This window comes from Miscanthus floridulus, chromosome 4 (genome assembly GCF_019320115.1).
Source record: "Miscanthus floridulus cultivar M001 chromosome 4, ASM1932011v1, whole genome shotgun sequence".
Taxonomy (NCBI): Eukaryota; Viridiplantae; Streptophyta; class Magnoliopsida; order Poales; family Poaceae; genus Miscanthus; species Miscanthus floridulus.
Genome location: NC_089583.1, coordinates 78,652,890 through 78,678,451, shown reverse-complemented (window position 1 = coordinate 78,678,451; position 25,562 = coordinate 78,652,890). Strand labels below are relative to the sequence as shown.

At 43.3% G+C, this 25,562-nt stretch overlaps 1 pseudogene; it reads right to left on the bottom strand.

The window, feature by feature from the left end:
* Nucleotides 1-15,235: 15,235 nt before the first annotated feature.
* On the bottom strand, nt 15,236-18,100 carry LOC136548675 (uncharacterized; annotated as a pseudogene).
* Between the last annotated feature and the right edge of the window lie 7,462 nt (nt 18,101-25,562).

Here is a 25,562-nt window from a genome sequence, read left to right as displayed (position 1 = left end):
TATTACAAATATTACGTTATGGAGATATACAATTACTCTTTGTTCGGCTAGCTAAAAAACAGCTAATTCTGATGGTGATAGTTGATTTGTTGTGAAAAAAAAAATGCTAACCGATAAGTTTAAACGAATAGGACGTTTGTTTGAAACATACTCTTTCATATTTTATCATCATTTCTGGACCAAATTGCCCTGATCTTCTTCCTCCTTCCACCTCCTCTCTGTCTCTGTCTCATATTTTGTACGAGCTCTTCACTGCTGGACATGGCCGGGTGTGTGAATATCTGAGCGCAGTGCCGCACCTCCCTGCTCGTCAGCCCTCGGCTGCCGGTCCGCCACCATGGCACATTTGCGGGACAGTCGGCTTGCCAAAGGATGGGGCAATCCGCCCTCCAGCTTGTCCCAGCAGCACGCCGCACGCGGCATGCGGCGTGGAGCAGCACGTCTGTGCCATCTGTGACGCCGTGCTTAATGCCTTAACCACGCTGCCGACTCGCCTCGCTTACGACACAGCCGTTGTCGATTGCCGCGCACGCGCCGTCGCCCACCTAGCTCCGCCTCAAATAATGGAGCTAGCTACTCTGTAATAAGCGAGGCACATGGACCTCCGTGCAGCTGGTGCTCAGGCACATACGAGCGATCCAGGACTTGCTCGTTCGCGTCGCGCAGTGCATCAGCCCGGTCTCATCAAGATCGTCGTCCAGCAGGCATGCGTTCACACCCGCCTGGTGTGAGAGCTTGGGCCACGGAGGAACGAGAACAGCTCGTACAAAATATGAGAGACAGGGAGATGGAAGGAGGAAGAAGATGAGGGCAATTTGGTCCAGAAATTGTGATAAACAGGTGAAGGGGTAAGCAGTGGTATATTTTGAAGATACGAGAAATTATAATGGCACGCTTCTAATATGGTGAATAGTAATAGCATATCTCTGAAACGCGATATTTGTAACGGCATGTATCCGATTAACCCATCAGAATACGACGTTCGTTCGCTGCGAGCGAACTTGGTTCGTGGTGATGGTCATGGTCGCAACAGGAGTGGTCTCAAGAGGCCTGATGCAGTTTTCTGATTTTTTCTTTTTCTTGCTTGTTCATTTTTTTTCATATTAACCTGCCCATGTTTCTTCTATGTAATTTGAATGATTTTTCAGGTTTAAAGTTTGTACAGAACAAATTGTGCTGGATAAGTTGTTTATAATTTTTTTCCAAAAGACGTTGATCCACAAAACATTTGTTGTATAAGTTATGTTAATCGTAAATTTATTATATATAAAAGTTGCACTAGGAAAGTTGTGTCGAGAAACTGTTATACCTTCATCTCTTTTTTTCTTCTTTTCCTTTGCTTCTTCATGTTTTCGTATTAGTCTATCCATTTTTATTATATATAATTTGAACAAATTTTTAGGCTAAAAACTTTATCAAGAATAAATTATACCATTCGTATAAATTAATATATAAAAGTTGCTTAGAAAAGTTGTGTTAATTTCAGCTTATTTTGACCATAAGCCGCTTGTAAGTTGTACCAAACAGGCCCTATATGTCTTGAAAACAACGTCATGAAACTATCTACTGAGACTGACCTAATCCGGTAAACATTTGTTGATTAGTGAACCCAAACTGCGCACGCAACATGGAGCATCCATTATCTAGATGAACAGACCAGATCAAATGCTATACTAACAGTCGAACTAACAGGTGAGCACGATCGGTACAAATGATTTAAGGAACAATAATTCTTCTCTGAGTTGGCGATTGCTCCAGTGATTTAGGGAACGAAGATTCTCCTCTAAATCAGCGCAAACACATATAACTATTAATATAAATATGGCGAGATAGCAGGCAAAACAGTACTAGAAAAGGATTTGTAGCAACACTTTTTTTATATAGCTTTAAACTATACTTCACGCTAGGTGCTGGAGCTTGTCATGGATTGCTATTTGCTTTCCTGATGTTGAATATGTGTGATTTATATTTATGATGTTAAACCCATAAACATCGTGGATTGAATACTTGAGGTTTACGATTTATTCTTCAATCCTTTAATGATGATGTTTTTTGGTTTTCATTGTTCATACAAAGGGAGCGGCTAAAAGGGATCACAACTAGGGATGTAAGTACAATTTTTTTTTTTGAAAGAAGCTGTAACTACACTTTTATTTTGGGTCAGTCCAAAACACAAAAAAAATGAGCTACTGGATTTCAGAGTGAAAAACGGAAAAAGAGATGAAGTAAGGCGGTGACAAAGTACCCCTTTTTCTGCGAAGAACAGCAAATGCACCCTATTCACAACATCCAATATTTATTGGGTGCAAAGTGCAATTCGAATTTCAAACCAAACCTTTCACTCAATTTCCACTTGAAGTCCACTATGCTCCACAATTCTCTTCCTTGCATGCATTAGCCTTTTAGTAGTGGTAGAGGTTATTTTTTTCCTTAGAAATTTGTTGGCACACTAGCATCATTTCGGCGATTTCCCTTACATATTGTTGATGCAAAAGTGAATCTGCAAACACAAAGGGCTAATACCCGAATCGATATCCAAAGCGTGCCAGTCGATTTGATCTGCTAATCGACAAGGATGAAGATACGAACACTTTGGTCCTGACAACAGCGATACGCCCGGAAGTCACGGCCAAGAGGTGCTCACGCGGAACTCAAGAATCGCCGAAGGTCGTACTGAAACGATGCAGCTCGCCGAATCAATGAGAACTCGTAAAAAAGGAAAAATATGCAAATTGACGAAGTCGCCGAAAAGTAAGTAGATGCGAATAGGAGTAAAAATTGGTTTTGATATTGATTGATATTATCTCTATTACATTGCCCCTTACTCCATATTTATACCCTGATCTAAAGAGACACAACCAAACACAACTAGGACACCAATCCCATATCTAAGGAACACGTGACTCTTACATGAATCATACCCTAACAAATATAGAAAAGGAAATCAACTCCTATCTATTTCCCTGTCCGCCTCAATTACGATGGAAACCTCACCGTCCTCTTTCCCATCGGCATACTCCCTATTTCATCGGCAGTAGTCTTCAAGTCTTCCTTCATCGGCATACTCCCTGTTTCATCGGCAGTAGTCTTCAAGCCTCCCTTCATCGGCATACTCCATGTTTCATCGGCAGTAGTCCTCAAGCCTCCCTTCATCGGCATCGACAATAATACCTCCAACCTCATCGGCAACGCCCGAGTCCAAATCAACCTTTCCATCGACCATCACCAGCTATCGGCAACCATCTTTTCAAACTGACTTTCATCAGCTATCAAAATATTCAATAACTTTCCCCTTGCCGATTAGTCCACTCCGATTATTTTGACACGTGCAAAAAACGGTGTCAACACATGCCCCCCAATTTCGGAGTATAAAACCATTAATGCTCCGAAATTTACTCCAGATAACGCTTGCCTTTGCCCGATTACCGTAACTCATTCTCCAAGCCAAAACTTGATTTGTTATCAAATCCAATCAAATCTAATCTTGATTCACGCACTTCAGTAAATATCGCACAATCGCCAACCACTCTTGCCTTGATTATGGTTAAGATACCAAAACAATAACCCATCGGCAAGATCTTAACATGATAATGCTGCCATTTTCAGAATTAAAATATCATGTATCGATATCCCTTCCAAGTCATGATTACTTGTTATCAACTCATCTGTACAATCCCCTGATTATCGCGCGAACAGTTACCATATCCCTCTGAACCGCCTTGACCTATATGCGCGCGACATAGAGATAAGTCCAAAATACCCTTATTCTGGGCGGCTTATAAATAGATTTCTCCGGAACCCTTATTTCCTATCTTCAGCCTCCAATCCTTGGCATTCTCTCTCTCCGGCGGCGACTCCGACGAACAACCGCGCGACCTCAACCAACAAGAACCCTTCTCCGGCGCTAACTTCAAGTTTCCGGCTCGTACCTCCACCTTCCTCAAGACAATGGCCATCAACTTCGACGTCCCCGCGGTTCGCTCCACTTCCATTACCTTTTACTTTGATCTTTTTGCAAATTCATTCAGTTGGTGATTTTTCCTTTCTTCTGTCTTCTGGATTCCATAACCTTAGGAACTGCGCAACAAATTAATTATCCCAACCGATCAGCCGCACGTCCAATGCCTTGGACCAATGGGCAACCCAGATCCAACCGATCTGATCAATGCAGAGGTTAACAGAATCCCCTTTAGAGCCCAAAATTTCTCTCTGAATTTGTGGAAAGACACATTCCGATCTTGGCCCAAAACCACCAAAGGGTGGAAAGATTGGTACTTGAGGGTTAATAGATCGATGCAAGTATACTGGGCAGAACGAAGGTTAGACCAATGCATCAGGCTCTCCATTGCCGATATGCAGAAAAATGAATCAATGATAATTGCAGCTGCTTATTTCTGGTCAGACACAACCAATACTTTTATGTTTGGACATGGCCCAGCTACTCCTACCCTTGCCGATGTCCACATGCTTACTGGCTTGGACATCTCAACTGCCGATGAAGGCTCCATCTATGGTAGAAAGTCTGAATATAGGGTAAATACCCGCAACATCGGCGGTTGGACAGGATATATTCAAGAATACCAGAAAACCGGGACACTTAGCCAGAGGGAACATGCCACATTCCTGAATATGTGGTTAGAAAAATTTATCTTCTGTGGTCGATCAGTAGGACCAACCAACGCCTTCCTCCCTGCAGCTGAACTTTTGGCTAATGGCATAAGGTTTCCTCTTGGCCGATACCTTCTGAGCTCCACTTATCATCTTCTTCATCAAGTGTCTCAGAAACTTTTGCTTGGCGAACCCATCGGCAACCTGGGAGGCCCGTGGTGGTTTATCAACATGTGGCTGAATGCCCATATGCACAAACGTTTGCAATGGGACTTTTTCGCTCAACAATTCCCACGAGAAATTGCTGAAGACTATGTGCTCGGGGATGATGAATCGGCAACACGCTCACCCCTCAATTTTGGTGAAGCCATAATTGTCCTTCCTGGAACAGAAGCCAACGAAGACCAAATCGGCAGATTCTTTCAAAGCTTCTACAATAGTCTTTCTCGTGATCATAGGGCCTGGGTACCTTATATCGACGAAGAAAACAGATTCCCCCTTCTTTTTCAACTTTGCCGATGACACTCTGAATCAAGATAATGAGCTCATGATGGCTATCATCACTCCCAGGGCAATTCCAGTAAACACATTCGGCAGCGGGAAAAACACCAACATTACATATGAATTTTACAACCCATCGGCAGTATCCCGCCAATTGGCTTTTGGGCAACTGCCAATCAAACTCTGCTTTGCCGATGTGATCAAACCCAGGGAAACAATCACCTGCGGAACAGACTGGAACAAGGTAGTACAACTCTCTCCTGATGCCGATACTACAGATGTTGATCTATCCACCTGGACACCAATATCTTTCATCACCGAGTCATACAAGCAATGGTGGCGAGAGTGGAAAGAACAACTGTTCGCAACTTCTGCTCACACATATCGGCACATGATCGACCCTGAATATGCCATCCCTGACGACGCGGTAAGTTTCCTTTAACTCCCTTCTGCTTTTCCCTTCATATATCAGTAACTGATTCTCTTGTAACAGGTTAACAACCCAGCACCATCAGTGAGCAAAAGTGGGAAACCCTTCAATCTCCGGCCTGTTTCCCCAACATCGCCGATCGGCTACAATGCTCCCACCTTAGCCGCTTTGACCCACCAGAAGATTCGTACCAAGACCATCACTTCTAAGTCCAAATTGGCTACATCCAGGGCTACTCCATCGGCCGCTGCTACAACCTTGGTCAAAGCCTTTAAGGTAACAACCTTGTTTATTTTCACTTATGCCGATCACAAACTGTATTAACCTTAATCACCAGGGGGTAAGAGCTGCTACTGGATCGTCATCGGCAATTCCGCCGATATCAAGCACCACTCCTTCAGAGGTAGCTTCTTGACTTTACATTTTATCTGTTAAATATCATATCTTACACTTGTTTTGCAGCAACAATTGGGTACATCGGCAAACGTACCAGATGTCCAAGCTTCACAACCAACAAGTGTCGATACCCCCCAGCCAATCGTTGCCGATGCTCAAGCAAAGCGCAAAGCTTCAACAGATACTGAAGCACAGCCAAAACGACAAAGGTCTATGCCGATCCCTACATCTGCCCCAATGTCATCGGTCATCATACCTCAAGAGCCCACCACCGATGAAGTCACAGAGGATATCCCATCGGCAAGCTCAGCCGATCCCCCACACGACATACTCCAGGTTGCCTCCTCCAGTCAAGCACAGGAAATTGCCTTGAAACAGGTAAACCAATCAGCCCATCTGATTTTACAATACTCATACTTACCCCTAACTGATCTCCTTTTCTCTCTCTCAGGAACAAGATTCCCCGAACAGCCTATTTTCCTTTGCCATTGACATTTCTGACGACGATGGAGAGGAGACAAGTTCTTCCCTTGCACTGGGAACAATATCGGCAGAGACTAAATCCAAGTTGGAAACCCTCCTGAACTTGCTACAGCAAGGAACCGCCCAACTGGTAGATGATTCGGACCCCGCAAAGGCAATTTTCAAAACAATTCGTGGCCAGGTCCCTGCCGATGTTGAAGAAATACTCTTCCCAGCAGCTCACTTAGAAAGCCGCCAACTGCAATATCAACGGGCTGCTCAGCGCATTGCCGATAGAGCAGCTCAAGCTCAACTTAAAGAAGAGATGCTACAACTGAAACAAATCGCTGATGAGAAGCACAAGGGCATCGTCAACTTGCAGACTTCGGGTGCTGCACTTAAGCAGAAAATCTTAGATCTATCAGCAAGGAAGGTAGCTCTATTGGCTGAATTGAAAGAAATCGATGCAGCCTTAACTCATGCTCAACAAGAAGAAAGCCAGCTACCCAATGCCGTCAAAGCCCTTCAGCAAGAAAGAGATATCCAAGCTCGCAAAGCTTTAGCCATGAAGAAAAAACTCAAGCCTGTGGAGGGTGCTGCCGATGACGATATCAAAGAAATGGAGGAAGCCGACCAGATTCGCCTGCGTGCGATATTAGCTATCCAATCCTTGTTGAACGTGTAATCTTATTTATTGTATCGGCACTTTATGAGACATTGACACCCTTGCATAATTCTAGCCGATAGTACTGTTATCGGCACTTATACTTTTATACATCTGTCCAGATACTAGGGTAATATCTCTTTAAATATTTTCCATTTAACGCTCTGGGAAACACAACCCCTTCGAGGGTTTCTAAAATATATGCATTACCAGGAATAGACTGATTTATCCGATATGGACCTTCCCAATTAGGAGACCACTTTCCAAACTTTGAACTTTTGGTCCCAATCGGTAAAATCAACTTCCAGACCAGATCTCCATCGGCAAACTCTTTTACTTTCACCTTCTTGTCATACCATCTAGCTACTCTTTTCTTATTTGCTTCGATACTAACTAAAGCCCTTAACCGATGACCCGCCACATCTTCCAACTCATCCTTCATAAGAGTATTATAATCATCGGCTGTCAGCTGATTTTGAGAACGTATTCGTCTAGAGCCAACCTTAATTTCCCAAGGCAATACTGCATCGTGTCCATATACTAACTGATAAGGCGTTACTTTGGTTGCACCATGACATGACATCCGATATGACCACAAGGCTTCATTTAATACTGTATGCCACCTCCTAGGATTTTCTTCAATTTTGCGCTTAATGAGTTTGATGATCCCTTTGTTAGAAGCCTCAGCTTGACCATTAGCTTGAGCATAATATGGAGAAGAATTTAAAATTTTAATTCCCATACCTACAGCAAACTCATCAAATTCTCCTGATGTAAACATAGTACCCTGATCGGTAGTGATAGTCTGAGGAATACCAAATCGGTAAACAATATGCTCTTTCACAAAATCAATCATATTGACCGATGTCACCTTTTTTAAAGGAATTGCCTCAACCCACTTTGTGAAATAATCGGTAGCAACCAGAATAAATTTATGTCCCTTACTCGATGGCGGATAAATCTGACCAATGAGATCAATAGCCCATCCCCGGAACGGCCATGGTTTGATTATAGGATTCATAGCCGATGCAGGCGCTCTTTGAATATTACCAAACTTTTGACACCCCTGGCATCCCTTAAAATATTTAAAACAATCTTCAAGAATAGTCGGCCAATAGTACCCATTCCTTCTGATCATCCATTTCATCTTGAAAGCCGATTGATGTGCCCCACATACTCCTTCATGAATTTCACCCATCAAGCTTTTCGATTCATCATTGCTAACACATCTGAGTAAAACTCCATCTATAGTTCGATAATATAATTCATCGTCGAGGAGCACATATTTGGTAGCTTGGAACCTTATACGTCTCTCAACCTTTCTATATGGATCCTTTAAATAATCGACAATCTCCTTCCTCCAGTCATCGGTATCAACTGCCGATGTTAGCACTTCCTGAATAGGCTGATACCCTGAAGCATGCTGGGCTAGTCGATTAGCTTCCTCATTATGCAATCGAGAGATATGTTCAAGACGAAAATCTCTAAATCCTTTCAATAATTGCAAACACCTTTCATAATACGAAATCAAAGCTTCACTTCGGCATTCATAAATTCCAGCCAATTGATTTATAACTAGCATAGAATCACCAAAGATTTCAACAACATCGGCACGTATCTCCTTCAGCAATTCTAACCCCTTTATCAAGGCTTGGTATTCAGCTTGATTGTTTGTCGCTGTAGCAACAATCGGCAATGAAAACTCATACTTCTTTCCTTGAGGTGAAATTAACACAATGCCGATACCTGCTCCTTCACCACATGTGGACCCATCGAAGAAAAGTGTCCAGGGAGCAATCCCCAGAGAATCCACCGTATTACAATGCTGAGTGACAAAATCAGCCATCACTTGCCCTTTAACTGCCTTAGTTGATTTGTAGCGTAGTTCAAATTCTGATAATGCTAAAATCCATTTGCCGATTCTACCACTTAATATCGGCATCGACAGCATATACTTGACCACATCGTCTTTGCATATGACCGTACATTCGGTAGATAACAAATAATGCCTTAATTTGACACAAGAAAAGTATAAGCACAGACATAATTTCTCGATAGCCGAATACCTCGTCTCAGCATCCACTAATCTTCTGCTCAAATAATAAATAACACGTTCTTTCCCTTCAAATTCTTGAATAAGAGCTGAACCGATAACTGTATCATCAGCTGACAAATATAACCTGAAAGGCTTCCCATGTTGAGGTGGAACTAGCACTGGAGGATTTGATAAATATTTCTTAATTTCATCAAGGGCTAATTGCTGTTCAACTCCCCATACAAACTCCTGATCAGCTTTCAATTTAAGTAGTGGGCTGAAAGCCTTGATCTTACCCGACAGATTGGATATGAATCTTCTAATGAAATTAATCTTACCGATCAAAGATTGCAATTCAGTCTTATTGGCAGGAGCAATTACCTTGTTAATTGCATCAATAGACTTCCTACTGATTTCAATGCCCCGCTGATGCACCATGAAACCCAAGAATTATCCTGCCGATACACCGAATGCACATTTATTAGGATTCATCTTCAATCCATGCTTCCTTGTGCACTCCAGTATCTTTCGTAGATCGGCTAAATGTGCTGTGATATCTCCAGACTTAATCACTACATCATCAATATAGATCTCCACTAATGTGCCGATGTACTCATGAAAAATAAAGTTCATAGCCCTTTGATAAGTAGCACCGGCATTTTTCAAACCAAACGTCATGACTATCCACTCGAACAACCCCACATGACCTGGACATCTGAAAGCAGTCTTGGGAATATCTTCCTCAGCCATGAATATTTGATTGTAACCTGCATTACCATCCATGAAGCTGATAATTCGATGTCCAGCCGCAGCATCAATCAACAAATCAGCAATCGGCATTGGATAGCCATCCATCGGTGTGGCTTTATTGAGATTCCTGAAATTAATACAGACACGAAGTTTTCCATTTTTCTTATAAACAGGAACCACATTAGAGATCCACTCTGTGTATCGACATTGCCGAATAAACTTTGCTTCAATTAATTTAGTTATTTCGGCCTTAATGTCAGGAAGTACATTAGGGTTGCATCGGCGCGCTGGCTGCTGATGTGGCCGAAATCCAGATTTGATAGGTAACCGATGTTCAACTATCGATCGGTCTAATCCAGGCATCTCAGTATAATCCCAAGCAAAACAATCTTTATATTCTTTTAACAAATCTGTTATTCGCTGCTTACACTTGGAATCTAACTTAGCACTAATAAAAGTAGGTCTTGACCTATCACCATCACCGATATCTACTTCTACTAAATCATCTGCCGATGTGAACCCTTGACCTAATTTTCCATCATCGGCAAACCTATCCATTAAAACTCCTCTTCAGAACTGACTGCTTGGATCGGTGGAATTTCATAATCAGCAACTCTAAGGAACTCTTTTTCCCAAGCTTCTCCTGATATGCATTTAGTTCGCTCATAAGTATCTGATTCTGCCGATGCGATGATATAAGAAGAATCACCAGGGACGACCTCAATCTTATCCCCAATCCACTGTACGAGGCATTGATGCATTGTAGAAGGAACACAACAATTAGCATGAATCCAATCCCTCCCTAGAAGCAGATTATATGCACCCTTGCCGTTGATAACAAAGAATGTTGTTGGCAAGGTTTTGCTGCCGATGGTCAATTCAACGCACACTGCCCCTTTAGCCGGTGACACATTGCCTTCAAAATCTTTCAACATCATATCGGTTTTGGTCAAGTCTTGATCTCCTTTACCAAGTTTCCGATACATTACGTAAGGCATAATATTAATCGCAGCCCCTCCATCAATAAGTACCTTAGACACAGGCTGCCCATCAACTCTGCCCTTCACAAATAAAGCCTTAAGATGCTGTCTCTCGTCATCGGTAGGTTTCTCAAAAACAGCCATCATTGGATCTAGTGTTAGCTGAGCTACTTGATCAGAGAGAACAACTTCTTCCTCATTATCAGATAGTGCCAGAAACTCCATCGGCAACATGAATACCATATTAACATCTGCCGATGGACCCTTATTTTTGTGTTTTACCTGCCACTGCTGATGACTAGGCCTTTCATTGGAGGAATTTTCCTCTTGGTATAAATCCTCCTGACGCTCACGTTGCATCCTCCTTCTCTGCGTCTTTGTCAGACCCTCTGGGCACCATCGAGGAAACTTGGTTTTCCAAACCGGCTGATAACAAGTCCTAGTTGGTTCTACACGACGTATATTAGGGTCCCTGTAGAATATTTCCTCATCGGGAACTCTTGCGTTTGCCATCTCCTCAAGCTCCTCTTGATTCCTTGGAAAATATCCAGCGCGTTTACCAAGCCTCTCATGTACACTAAGTCTGCCCCCCAGCCGATCATGCACTGATGCTCTGCCTCTGATCGGCTCGTTGATAGACAAACCCTGACTACCACGTTGAAACCTCCTTTCTGAACGATTGATTCCGTAATAACCATTACACTCAGGGCAATTTTCAACAGTTGGTAATTTAATACCTTCTTCCCAGCAATGGATGAAAAACGGACATCTCCAATGATCTTTATGTCGATTCCATTCTTCCTGACGTCTCATTTCTTGCTGTTGTCGGTATCGGTCATTACGTTGACGCCAACCCTCCTGCTGCCTTCGATGAGTAATCACAATGCCAGGTCGAGGAGGATTTTTGGAACTACTGCTTTCTCCAAGCAAACCCTTACTCTTTGCATCATCGGTAGTTATCCGATGTTGGGGGTCCACTGACGCGTTTTTCTCAGCAGCCTCTGACGTCAATACCTTGGTCTTTCCTTTGGCATCCAACATATTTGCTGGAAAAGGGTGTTGATCAATTTTCATCGGCTTCTGGGTCTTGGAAGTACCAAACTTAATTCTCCCAGATTCAATAGCCGATTGTAACTGTTGCCTGAATACCTTGCACTCATTTATACTGTGTGAAGTTGCATTGTGCCATTTGCAGTACAAAATCTTCTTCAACTCTTCTGCCGATGGGATCACATGATTAGGTGACAGCTTAATTTGGCCCTCTTGAAGCAGAAGATCAAATATTTTATCGGCCTTGGTGATGTCAAAGGTAAACTTTTCTGGCTCTTTTTGACCAAAGGGACATGATATCGGCTTTTTATTCTTAACCCACTCAGCTAAGCCGATAACTGGTTCTTCATCAGAGTCAGAATCTCCTACTTCTTCAACAAATGATACCTTTTTACTCCAGTTCTTTTTAGGTTCAAAAACCCTAGTATCTTGATCAGAGACCCTTTGCACAAGATGACTGAGGCTTTCAAACTCCTGAGAAGCATATCTGTCTTTAAGATGTGGCAATAACCCTTGGAAGCCAGATCGGCAAGCTGCCGATCATCCAGCACCAGGCTGTAGCACTTATTTTTTACATCTCGTAGCCTTTGTACAAAGTTCTCTACCGATTCATCATTACGCTGTCTCAATTTTACTAAATCGGTAAGCTTCTTTTCATGGATTCCAGCAAAGAAGTACTTATGGAACTGTTTTTCTAGATCAACCCAAGTAATAATAGAATTTGGTGGTAATGAAATAAACCATGTAAATGCTGATCCAGACAAAGATGATGAAAATAATCGAACTCTTAATTCATCTCTGTTAGCTGCCTCTCCACATTGAATAATGAAGCGATTGATATGTTCCATTGTTGATGTATCATCTTGCCCAGAGAATTTAGTGAAATCCGGTACCTTGTACCGATTTGGGAGAGGAATTAAATCGTATGCAGGAGGGTATGGAGTCCGATAAGAATAAGTATTGACCTTGGGCTTTATCCCAAACTGATCCTTCATAATTTCTGCTATCTTATCGGCCCAAAAAGCATCAGCCTCCTGCTGACGAACTGGTTGAATTTCTACAGGAGGTGCCTGCTGACATCTCTCCACATATCTTTGTAGCCCACGATCTCCAGCAATCGGCATATTTGCCGTTACTTGTGGCCCATTAGCCTGTTGGAAAGGATTCATCGGCTGGGCTGCCGATGCTTGATTCTGGAAACCAGCTTGCATATGACCTTGTTGAATCCCTGCAACCTGCTGATTTCGCTGAACTGTATGTTGAACAGGTAACTATCCTGACCAATCATTATTAGAACTCATCGGTACAAAGCTTACCGATGGCTGGTAATGTGCTGATATTGTTGGATAATTATAACTGGTTTGAGGCATGAACTGAACCCCAGTTTGACTCATAGCAGGGGCTTTCTGCTGCATCGGCAGTAAGCTCGCCGATGGACTTGAATTGAATGTTTGAACCATAGGCATCTGGAAACCTCCTGGAGTTGGTTGCACAGAAGTAGTTGCGGCATATTGAGGCACTTGAGCCATCGGCGAAACGTCCGATGGTATAGGCGCTCTTCCTACTGCATCAATCACTTGAGGTAATCTAGGATTGAAAGCAGATGACTCTGGAGGCATGCCATATCCCCACCAATTAGTAGGAATCTGGCTATTCTGAGACACAGGGCCTGACATAGCTGATGCCGATAGATCTGTATTAAGCTGAACTCGCCCTCCTGGTAGTACCTGATCTGATTGTATCGGTGTAGATTGAATATTAGGTGAGCCTGCCAATACTGGAGGGGAAGTAACTTCTGTACCCACAACGGCCGAAGGAGCCGATGGAGTTTTGACAGATGCCGGCTCTGGTTGATGATAGGCAGGCCCAACGTAATGTGGTGCCGCTTGTCCTTCTTTGAGAGTTCGAACCACAGCATTATGAACAGTATTGGACAGCACATTGGAATGATTAATCAAAGCATGATTTACTGCAGAATTAACCATCTCTTGAAGTTTACCAGGATTGGAGTCAAAGGTAACCTGCCGAGGCAACGGCAAATCTTGCTTCTGGATGACTTGTCCACTCTTGTTCAAGCTAAACGATCTCAGACAAAGCTGCTTGTATTCTTCCACAGCCTTTTCCATAGCCTGCCTCTGTTCTTCCTTGAGATCTTCTTCTGATACTGCGATAATGTTCCCTGAATCGATCTCGGGATTGAACATATTGATTGATTGGTCCCACCGAGCGTGCCAAAAGATGCGTTGATGCAAAAGTGAATCTGCAAACACAAAGGGCTAATACCCGAATCGATATCCAAAGCGTGCCAGTCGATTTGATCTGCTAATCGACAAGGATGAAGATACGAACACTTTGGTCCTGACAACAGCGATACGTCCGGAAGTCACGGCCAAGAGGTGCTCACGCGGAACTCAAGAATCGCCGAAGGTCGTACTGAAACGATGCAGCTCGCCGAATCAATGAGAACTCGTAAAAAAGGAAAAATATGCAAATTGACGAAGTCGCCGAAAAGTAAGTAGATGCGAATAGGAGTAAAAATTGGTTTTGATATTGATTGATATTATCTCTATTACATTGCCCCTTACTCCATATTTATACCCTGATCTAAAGAGACACAACCAAACACAACTAGGACACCAATCCCATATCTAAGGAACACGTGACTCTTACATGAATCATACCCTAACAAATATAGAAAAGGAAATCAACTCCTATCTATTTCCCTGTCCGCCTCAATTACGATGGAAACCTCACCGTCCTCTTTCCCATCGGCATACTCCCTATTTCATCGGCAGTAGTCTTCAAGTCTTCCTTCATCGGCATACTCCCTGTTTCATCAGCAGTAGTCTTCAAGCCTCTCTTCATCGGCATACTCCATGTTTCATCGGCAGTAGTCCTCAAGCCTCCCTTCATCGGCATCGACAATAATACCTCCAACCTCATCGGCAACGCCCGAGTCCAAATCAACCTTTCCATCGACCATCACCAGCTATCGGCAACCATCTTTTCAAACTGACTTTCATCAGCTATCAAAATATTCAATAACTTTCCCCTTGCCGATTAGTCCACTCCGATTATTTTGACACGTGCAAAAAACGGTGTCAACACATATGCACTAATCTAAGCTCATGGGGAGTCGAGGACCATGATCAGCTTGGTTCTTGGTGTAGCATAGAACCTGATCATGTATTGTAGACAAGTGCAGAGTTCTATTCAGTTTGTGCTATGCTATATCTGTTGCTTATTGTTAACAGGAAGTTTGTATGTTCCTAAATTTAGAATACTAGATCTGATTGGAACTTAACCAGACAACAACCCAACGGCTATTGAAGCGAAATTTGAACAGTTGTCGGCATAATTCAAGTTAAGGTTCATGTCTGAAAACTGTTGGTTCACACTTGATCAGGGATGATGTAAAACAGAAATTAAACTTGGTCAACGGTGAAGAATTCTGAGACATCGGTTGAAACAATTAGCGCTTGCATATTTTGCAGTAGTGGAGCTCCTTGGACATAGGGGATGCGCATGAGTAGCAGAAGCAATATCCACACCTAAAAACCCAAATCCAAGAATCTTATGTAAGAAATCGTTGAGCAATATTTCACAATTTTCAGAAAGAGCAAAGGCTAGCATGCATACCTGCACTTGATAAACATACATCCCTCAGACTTCTCCACGTACATCCTGCACTGGGGGCACCGCTGCCACCTCTGTTCGCCAGCGAGCCGCCTCACCATCACGTCCTCCCGGCCCCGCTCGTCTTCCCCGAGCCCCTGAAACTCCTCGCAGCCGATGCCGTCGTGCCACGGCACCATGCACCGGGCGCAGAACAGCCGGTGGCAGTGCGGGCACTCGGCTTCCACGATGGCACCGTTGCCATTGCCGTCCTCAACTACAAGCCCTGCGGAGCAGTCTCTGAACGGGCAGTAGAGCCTCTGCTCGCCGAGCGTCAGCTCGCACAGCGCAACATCCCACCTGCTAAACAGCTCCGAGGGGATGACGCCGCTGCAGTCCGCCAGCTCGATCGTGCCGTCTCCGCAGCTGGGCTCGGGGCATTTGACGTGGACAACGTTCTCACCGATCTTGGCAGCGATATACTGGCCGATGCAGGTGACGCAGAAGGCGTGGCCACATGAGCTGATGACGAACTTGCGACTGCTGGGCAAGCTTTCCATGCGAATCAGGCAGTAGAATTCATCACCCGGTGGTGGAATCGACGAGATGATTGCCCTGCATCAGCAGAGGTGGAGGGCCTTTCTGATGCTTCTGTAATGTGATCTTGCATGAACAAATCGTCGAGCAGGGAATCGACTGATGTGCCCTGTATGACCATTTCTTGAAAGGCAGAGAACAGAATGACTTCCTGCAGTTGTAATTCCTCAGCCAGTGCATCCCAACAGGAGACACCCTCTCCAACGCCATCTCGGCACTGTCTATTTCCTCTCTGTCCCTTTTGGTGTGGTTGTTTCTGGTTGGAAGAACTGATGTTTTTGAATGTCACGAGAATGAACTGTTTATGAGTTGCCAGGCGAAGGCCTATTATATATATAAATGATCAGGGAATCATTCTCCTGGACTTTATAAAAAGCGTGGAAAGAAGAGTATAAGAAAATTCCGGACAGCAGCAGGTTTCTTGAATGGAAAAAAAAAATAGACGCGCAATGTTGTTGTCTAATTGTCTTGACTCAACTTGTTGAAGTCTTGTACGCGTAATGTGCAGATGGAATCAGGTGTTCTTTTATTGTTTGCAAGCAAGAAATAAAGGAGCTGCGAGGTGCAGACTTATGATTACAAATCTACCGCCTGAAATCTATAAAATTAAGGTAAAGAAAGTTCTATTATATATAAAATTGAAGGCAACATGTTTTTGTTTACATGGAAGATAATGTATACATGTTGTCTGTCAATGTCTTGACATGACCTGTTGTAGTTGTACATGCAATTTGCAGCAGGAACCAAGAAACTTCCTTATACTACGTAATGAGTCCACCGGTGCAGATTATATTGGAAATATCTAAGCCATCATCAGTGCTCAAGTTGTATAGCAATTGCATGGAAAAGTATAGCAATGGAACTGCTTGACTCAGATTGCTAGGTTTTCGCATCAGAACCACAGCTTTATTCTAAGCATTCAGGAAGCGCTTATTAGTATCGGATTCATCCTATTCAAAAATTAGAACAAACAGAAGCATAGGATGCCAGTTTCTAACTTGTCACGCAGGCCCACCCAGCCATTGGATTTTGAATATCAATTGACAGACCAATCTGATGCATACATAAATTAGCCTGAGTCGTAGTATCTAGAAAATATATTCGAAGTTCAGTAGAAATTTCATTCACAATGTAAGTTGGGTGATTTCAAAAACCGAACACACACACACCCAGGTGCCATTCCCAATTCTGAGCAACTACCTGAATGCTATTACAAAATGTTGCAAGGCCAAGTCTCATTGTTGTCATGTCATTTCATAAACAATAATTTTACTATTATTACTGATAGACTTGCATTGATCCATTTCCACTTCTTGTACCAATTTGATTGCCAAATCAGATATGCAGGAGCCCATGCATTTTAACCAAAATAAAGTGTTGTCCTCCACCTTCTAAAAATATGTTCAATCAACAAATAATGTTCGAAAAGTCGTGTTGTCCTCTACCTTCTAAAATATGTTCAATCAACAAATAATGTCTTGAAATTTATATAATTTTAAATATGTTTTATTAACTTTTTAAATGCATAAATAATTCTATGCTGATTCAAAAATCATCGAGCCAATTTTGCTAGCTACTTTATGGCACGTGCTACTTTAGTAAAATGTTTCTTGCATCATCGCATATGTTCATATGGTACACTTAGAACCTGTTTGGTGCGGCTCCGCTCCGCGTGCTCCCGTGCCGGAGCCGGAGCCCTTTTGTCGAAGCCCGAAATTGTGGCTTCGCCTGCCGTACGAGAAAACGGCTCCTCCTCACTCATTCCACGCCGGAAGCGCTCCTGCACCCTGCATCGTTTGGTGCGGCTCCCCTGCCGGAGCCGGAGCCGGAGCAGCGCAGGAGCCGCACCAAACAGGTCCTTAATGTAATCCTCTCCTGGTGGCCTAGCTCTAGAACCTTTGAGTCATGATCCACAGATATGGTCTTAGAGTCACTCATAGATGCTCCTTCCACTCTTTGGATTGCAAAGAAAACATCAAACACAAGCAATGAATGGACCTCCAATCACCCATGCACAATCTGCCAACATATATTTGAGTTAGGAAGGATGGTCCAAGTCTCCTTCATAGATGGTCTAACAATCCCTCAACAATAAACTTGTCCTAGAGCTCAAATATACTTTCAAGACCTTAGCTAATGTTGGCATCATTTCTAGTAACATTTTTGCGCCAATTTCTCATGATATTTATCCTTAATTTGTATGCTATTATTCCATTTACTAACCCCTAAAAGCTAATGATTTTTGCAAGGTACTTCCATTTTTGTTGGGACATAGACATATAAGTAGCAGAGGCCCCTATGTAACAACAACTGTTTACATGTTTCATGGTGCGCAGGTGCGCCAGGGCGGAGCCTTTAGATCCAACCGCTAACATGGCGGAGGCCAAAATGCAGGAACACCAAGGAAAGCCTTTGCCTCTAGCCACCGGAGAAGCGGAGGTCCAAACGCAGGCAGAGGCTCAAGTGGATCGGGCGAAGGCCATGTGACCCTCGCCCGAGAAGAGGGCGAAGGCTTCATCGAGCTCTTACAGCACTACAATCCAAATGTGGAAATGGGCCTCCCATGGGCCAGCGGCTGGGGCTCGAGAGGTAAAGGCGGTGCAGAAGGAAAAGACCCAAGGTGCCCCTGAAGACTTGAACTAGTCTTAGGATATTCTAGGGTTGTACCTTAGCTGGCATAGGATAGAAATGTACATTGAAATAGTAGCAAACAGTGTCCTATAAAAGGGGAGCCATATCTTATGTAAAGGGGGGTTGGTGAGTATATTGATGAAACCCTAATTGTTCTTGGGCCCACCTACCAACCTCTCTTAGCCTTCGTCTGGGCCCTCTGCCAAGGTGAAGGCCTCATCGTTTCATACCCGCTGGAAATCCTATTTTCCAACATTGGCGCCCACCGCATGTTGGCCAAGCAAAACCCACAATGGCAAGAAAGAGAGCAACCCTTGCAAGAGCACCTTTGGAGCCCACCCAAAGGGGGAGGGCCAGGCATAGCCCCTGCAACACCTATGGTACTACTACCAAAGAGCCAAACATCGAAGAAGACGCAGTGGAGGATCAGCCTATGGCGGCGGAGGAGCAGTCGGCGCAAGAACAAACCCCAGAGCTTGTGCTCCAACATCTCCAAGCTCAAATGCAGAATATGTAGCAGGACAGAGATAGGTTGGTGGCAACCTTCACTGCAAACTAGAGGGTAGTTCAAGCATCATTGCAGGCAGCGAAGATCAGGCAACAGCTGGTTGTTCTGCAAGCTGAAATACAAAGCATGCAACCCACCCAACCTCTTTCCACTACGCCAACCCTATTCAGCAAATCAAAGCCAAGCCAACCCTCCACCAAGAATGGCCGCCCAACCAACCTTCGACACTCCTTACACCTTACCACCAGTCCACAGAACTACAGACTCCAAATCCCGTTGTCCGAAGGAATCCAAAACTCACCCTTGTCCTCTTCCTATAAACCCATTACCCTATCCAAATTCAATGGGATATCCGATCTGCCCGAGTTGATCATGAGTTTTGAGGCAGCTGTAGTCTCCGCAGGCGGGAATGACACTGTCTTAACCAAGTCATTTGTTATTGTAGCCGAAGGTGATGCATTGGCATGGTACTCAATGTTGAGGCCAAGTTTAGTATATTCATGGGAGGACCTCCGTGACAAGATCATTGCTAACTTCATAGGGTTCACCACTGAATCCTTGACATCAATGGACTTATTTTAGTGCAAACAAAATCAAGGTGAAGCCCTAAGGGATTATTTTCAGAGATTCGTGCAGCTTAAAGCGAAGGCAACCAATTGTCCTAGAGGATGTGGCGATCGAGGCTGCAATTAAAGGTCTCCATATCGGAGCCTTCGCAGCTCATCTAGCTCAGGAGAAGCCAACCACCACAGAAGAACTATACAGTGAGTTTGAGAAGTATTGCAGGTCAGACAACGACCTTCGCAGAAGGCTGGAAGAGCAAAATTAGAACAAGCCGTACCAAGGGAGCAGTAGGAATGCTTAGAGAGGCAATAGAAACTAAGGCCAGTCGTAGCCTCAGCAAGCGCCAGATCAACAAGTTTTTAATATAGAGCAGCAAAGGAACTGTCGGTGTAGAAAATGACCAACACATAAATATTTGTAGTTTTGCCATATGTTGTGATCGGAGGTGGTCTAGCACTCAATGACACATGGTTTATACTGGTTTAGGCAACGTGCCCTACATCCAGTTTGAGTCGGTCGGTGACTTTTTCCTAAGCCTAGGTGCTCGAAGTTTGCAGTGGGGTTACAAATGGAAGGGAGAAAGATGGGGGTATAAGAGGTCCGGTCGGACTCTGGTCAGAGGGCCGAGAGTGACGGGAGCTCCGCTATGTGCTAAGTGTTCGAGCGTGTGCTCGTGGTTTGAACCTGGTGGTTCTGTTGTCGTGTGCTAGTGAACTTGATCGATCCTCTTTTTGAGAGAGAGCACATCCCCTTTTATAAATGAAGGGGATGTCCTTACAAGAGAGAGAGAGAGTACGTATGCTAAGTCTTATTGCCCATGCTGTCAGGTACAAGATGATTGTAGGCGCCCATAACACTGTTAATGTCACTGTTTAATGTCAGATGTGTAAGGAAAATGGACCCTTGGCCCATTTACTTTGGATTTTGGTGTTTGGTGACCAACACAACTAAATTGGACTAATGAATTTGCAAGTTTTTGTTTTGTAGTTCAATAGGGTGCAAGACGTAACTTGGACAAAGGCGACGTGATGATCCAATGATCTAACACCTCAAGCAAGACCTTAGGAGCACAAGAAAAGACCCAAGAGAACAAGCAAAGTCCAAGCATGAAGATTGGAATCAAGCCGTACACAAGATCATAAAGAAATGAGCTCATTGTGGTGACCGAATGCAGGACCAGACGCTGGACAGGCGAACGGACGCTGTGACCGGACGCTGGGCGAGTGGCACGGTAGACAGGCGACCGGACACTGGACCGGACGCTGGCGGCAATCGACCGGACACAGGACATGAGCGTCTGATCGATTACAGTAAGGTTCCAGAGCGGCACATCTGCGACCGGACACATCCGGTGGTAGGCGATCAGACGCTGGCCAGCGTCCGATCAGTACATTGCCGGCTCAATGGTCAGGACGACCGAACACGTCTGATCAGGACGATTCAGCGTCCAGTCAGTAGCAGTTTCACGGGAGTTCGACCCCAATGGCTACTTTCTCAGTGGGACTTATAAATACAACCCCCAACTGGCCATTTGAGGTGTGTGGAGCTGAGGAAACATACCAAGGGTGTTGATACATCATTTTAGTGATCTCCACATGCATAGTGCTTAGTGTTTTATTAGGTGATTAGCATAAGTGCTTTGCGAAGTGCTTAGGTTGATTAGACCACCGCTTATGCGCTTGCTCTAGGTGTATGCCTAGTGTTTAGTGAGGTTTGCATACCTCTTGCCACCCCATGCTTGCGAGCACAAGTGTTGTACATTGGAGGGGCTTGAAGTCTTGCGAGATCACACCAACCACGTTTGTGGTGTGGCCGCCACCGTGTACCAGAGGGAATAAGGCCCGCGGTGTTTCGGCCGGAAGCTTGATAGTGAAGACGGCGGGGAGCATCCAAGAGAGGCTTGCCGAGAGGCACATCAGAGACCCACTTGCGCGTGGGGAAGGCCCGAGGCTATCCACGGAGTTACCCGACCGGGAGCTTGGCCCTTGCGAGGGATTCCTTGCAAGGGGCTCCAACGAGGACTAGGGGGAAGCTTGCGCGCTTCTCGATACCTCGGTAAAAATACCGGAGTCGTCGACGGAAGTTTGCATATCTCTACCTCACTCTTTAGCTTCCGCATTTACATTGATTACTTAACTACATTTGCGGTAGAGATAGCAACACACTAGCAAAACCATAGTTGCACATATAGATAGTTTATCTTTTGCATAGGTTTTGCTAAGGTTGAAAAAGAGGCCATAGTTTAGAGTTAGAATTTTAAGTTGCCTAATTCACCCCCCTCTTAGGCGTCACGGTCCCTTCAATTGGTATCAGAGCCGGTTGGCTCATATTTGGACCTTTGGCTTAACCGCCGTCGAGCCGACGCTATTATAGAGTGGTTGGGATAGATACTGCTAGGCCTCCATAATTTGATGGCACTAACTTCCTCTACTATAAGGCTAGAATAGCTTGCCACCTTGAGGCAGTTGATTTAGGTGTATGGAGAGTCACTCGTGATGGGATGAAACCCATTAAGAATCCCGAAAAGCCCACAAAGAGTGACGAAAAAGAAATGCATTTTAATGCTAGAGCTAAGAATTGCTTGTTTAAATCATTTAGCATGGATGTGTTTAACCAAGTGTTCACCTTAAATACGGCACATGAAATTTGGTTAAAACTCCAAGAGCTCCATGATGGCACAAGTAATATCCGTGAGCAAAAACATTGTCTAGCTAAGCAACATTATGATTCCTTTACTATGAATGATGATGAGCTTGTTCGTGATATGTATTCTCGATTGAATCTAACTATCAATGAGCTCCATTCAATAGGATTATTAAAGCTAGATGATGCGGACATCGTGAGGAAGATCATCTCTGTTCTACCACAAAAGAAATATGCAAGCATCATCACCATCCTTCACAACATGGAGAACTTGAGCACCATGACCCCGGGCATTATCATTGGCAAGCTAGTGGCATTTGAAATGTCATGTAAGATGGGCCAAGGAGAAGCATCTTCATCAAGCAAAGGCAAAGCTCTTGCTTATAGCGAAAAGAAAAAGATGAAGGGCAAAGAAGTTGAGTCAAGCTCAAGCTCAAGCTCCTCAAGTGAAGAAGAAGAAGATGAGGATGATGATGATGATGATGAACAAGAATCAAGTGATGATGATCAATCTTCCTCATCCACCTCCGACCTTGATGAAGAATCAATCAAACTTATCAAAAAGGTGGAGAAGATGATCGTAAGGCCCAATGTCAAGGGTGTGCCCATCCAAATTCAAGACCTCGTTTTCACTAATCAAAGAAACGAGCAAAGAAAGAGAGGATGCTATGGATGTAGCGAGTTGGGGCACTTTGTGGAAGTTTGTCCAAACAAGCCCACACCCAAGGCAAAGAAGAAGGCGTGCAAGAACAAAGCCCTCACATCAATAAGGTCATGGGATGATTCTTCAAGTGAAGAAGATTATCACAAGAGGCAAGGGCGCAAGCACTCATCATCAAGCTCTTCTCGTGTGTGCCTTATGGCACGAGGTAATGAAAGCTCATCCTCTAGTGAGAGCGATAGTGATAATGATTTGCCTTCTTATAATACAATTGTGCAACAAAATCTTAAATATGCTAAAGTTTGCACTAGTCAACAAAAGAAGCTCAAAAATTTAAAAGAAAAGCTAGGTAGTTCACAAGAAGCATACAAAAATTTGCTTGAACAATATGAAAACTTTGCAAATCTCAATGTTGAACTATCTACTAAAATTGAGCAACTTGAGGCTAGTGCAACAACAAATACATGCACAATCAATGATGAGCAACTTTTAAAGAAAAATGAAAAATTAAAAGAAAAGTTAGCTAGCTCACAAAATGATTACCAAAGTTTGCTTGCTAAATTGGAAATCATGTGCAAACATTGTGATGAGCTAACTATTAAAGTTGCTAATCTTGAAGTCGTCAAAAATACCCCCACCAAGGCATCTAAAAAGAAAAGTTCTATCATTAAAAAGGATGTCTCTACTTCTTGCAATGATTTATGTTTAGACTCACCTTTGTGCAACCAAGTTTGTGTTGAGAAAGTTGTTGTAGATACATGCACACAAGAGGTTGCAAAGGAAAATGAGCAACTCAAGCAAGAAGTAGCTCGCCTCACCAAGGACTTGACTCAAGTGAAAGGCAAGGTGAAGCAAACCCAACTTCATCAAGATAACACCGTCAAGGGAGTGAAGAAGCTTGATGAAGGACAAACCGTGGTTTGTTACGTATGCCACAAGGAAGGTCACAAGTCCTATGAGTGCAAGGTGAAGAATGGGGGAGGAGCAAAGAAGAAGGAGAAAAAACAAACAAGAAAGTTCTCCAACACCTACACCAACATGGTGGACAAGAAGGCCTCCACACCTTATCTCTTGAAGAAGAAGAAAAATGACAAAGTGGTGGCCATCAAGGTGAACAAGAAAGCCAACAATGGGGTCAAACGCTTTTGGGTGCCAAAGGAGATCATCTCAAACATGAAGAGCACCAAGAAGGTTTGGATCCTGGAAAGGAAGTGAGGAGTCCATTGGAATCAGGGAATTTGGAGACTTGGCAAAGTTTGGGTGCATTTCATGGGGTGCATCATGATGGACAAAGTCATTGTCAAGTGAGTTAGTGAATACTATGGACCCAAATTTCCCTTCCCATGTTAGGTAACTAGATGTCATTACTTTCAATTAGTTTTCATTTCAATTGGTATTGTTTTTCAATTGATATATTCTTAAAAGCATCTAGTTATATTACATGCCTATGATTGCACTTACATGCTTAATCTTTTGTCATGCATTCAATAGGTATATCATATGGTAGGCTTGCTCGGTTTCATTATCTACCCTTGGAGCAAACCTACATGGTTTAAAATTGTTTACAAGCACGGCACATAGCTTGCTTTACAATTATTTATCAAATATGTGCCAAAGTCCAAATTATAGATAATCTCTCCCAAATATCATCTTTCAAGTGGTATTTTGATTCTTAAATCAATGTGCACAAATGGTACAAGTATTCAACACTTATGTGCACATATTTAGGGGGAGTAATTTTACAACTTGGATGCTTTGAGACTATCACTTGTTCAAATGGTATCAATTTTTCAAACCTATCACATGTGTAGTAGTCTCATGGTAAGGAAATTGGAGTCCCCGGAGTTAAGCATCACTCTTCTATTGGCATCATCTTGTTGTTTTTCATTTCATATTTACATGCTTTCTCCATGCATTATATAGATTAAACTCTCTTGTACAATAAATTGCTAACTATGCATATGCTTTGCTTTCTACCATATGTATGCATATATTTAGGGGGAGCTTAGTCTATATAATGTGAGAGTCAAATTTTGTGATCCATTTCACTCTTATACAAAGGATCATGAAATTTGACCCTCCCTTGTGCTACTAATGTCTTTTTTTTCGGTGTTTGATGCCAAAGGGGGAGAATTTGAAGGACCAAAGGCAAGCATCAAGTTGATGTCTACAAGTGGTAATGGTCCGAGAAAGGGAGGAAAGTGAATTATGAATTAGTCTAAGTAATGGGAGAAATTTTTTTAGAAAGCTAAGCTTTAATCCATAATATCACATGGGGACATTTGCAAGGGCAAGACAAGCTTTTAAGTAAAAGTTTTAATTGGTATCTTACAATTGACTTCAATTGGTATCCCTAAATATCTTATATGCTTTCAATTGGTATCTTTAAGTATCACATAAACTTGCCCTTTTGCATTGCATCCTAGCAAGTAGGTAGTTTTTAACTTCCAAATTCTTATTATTTGCT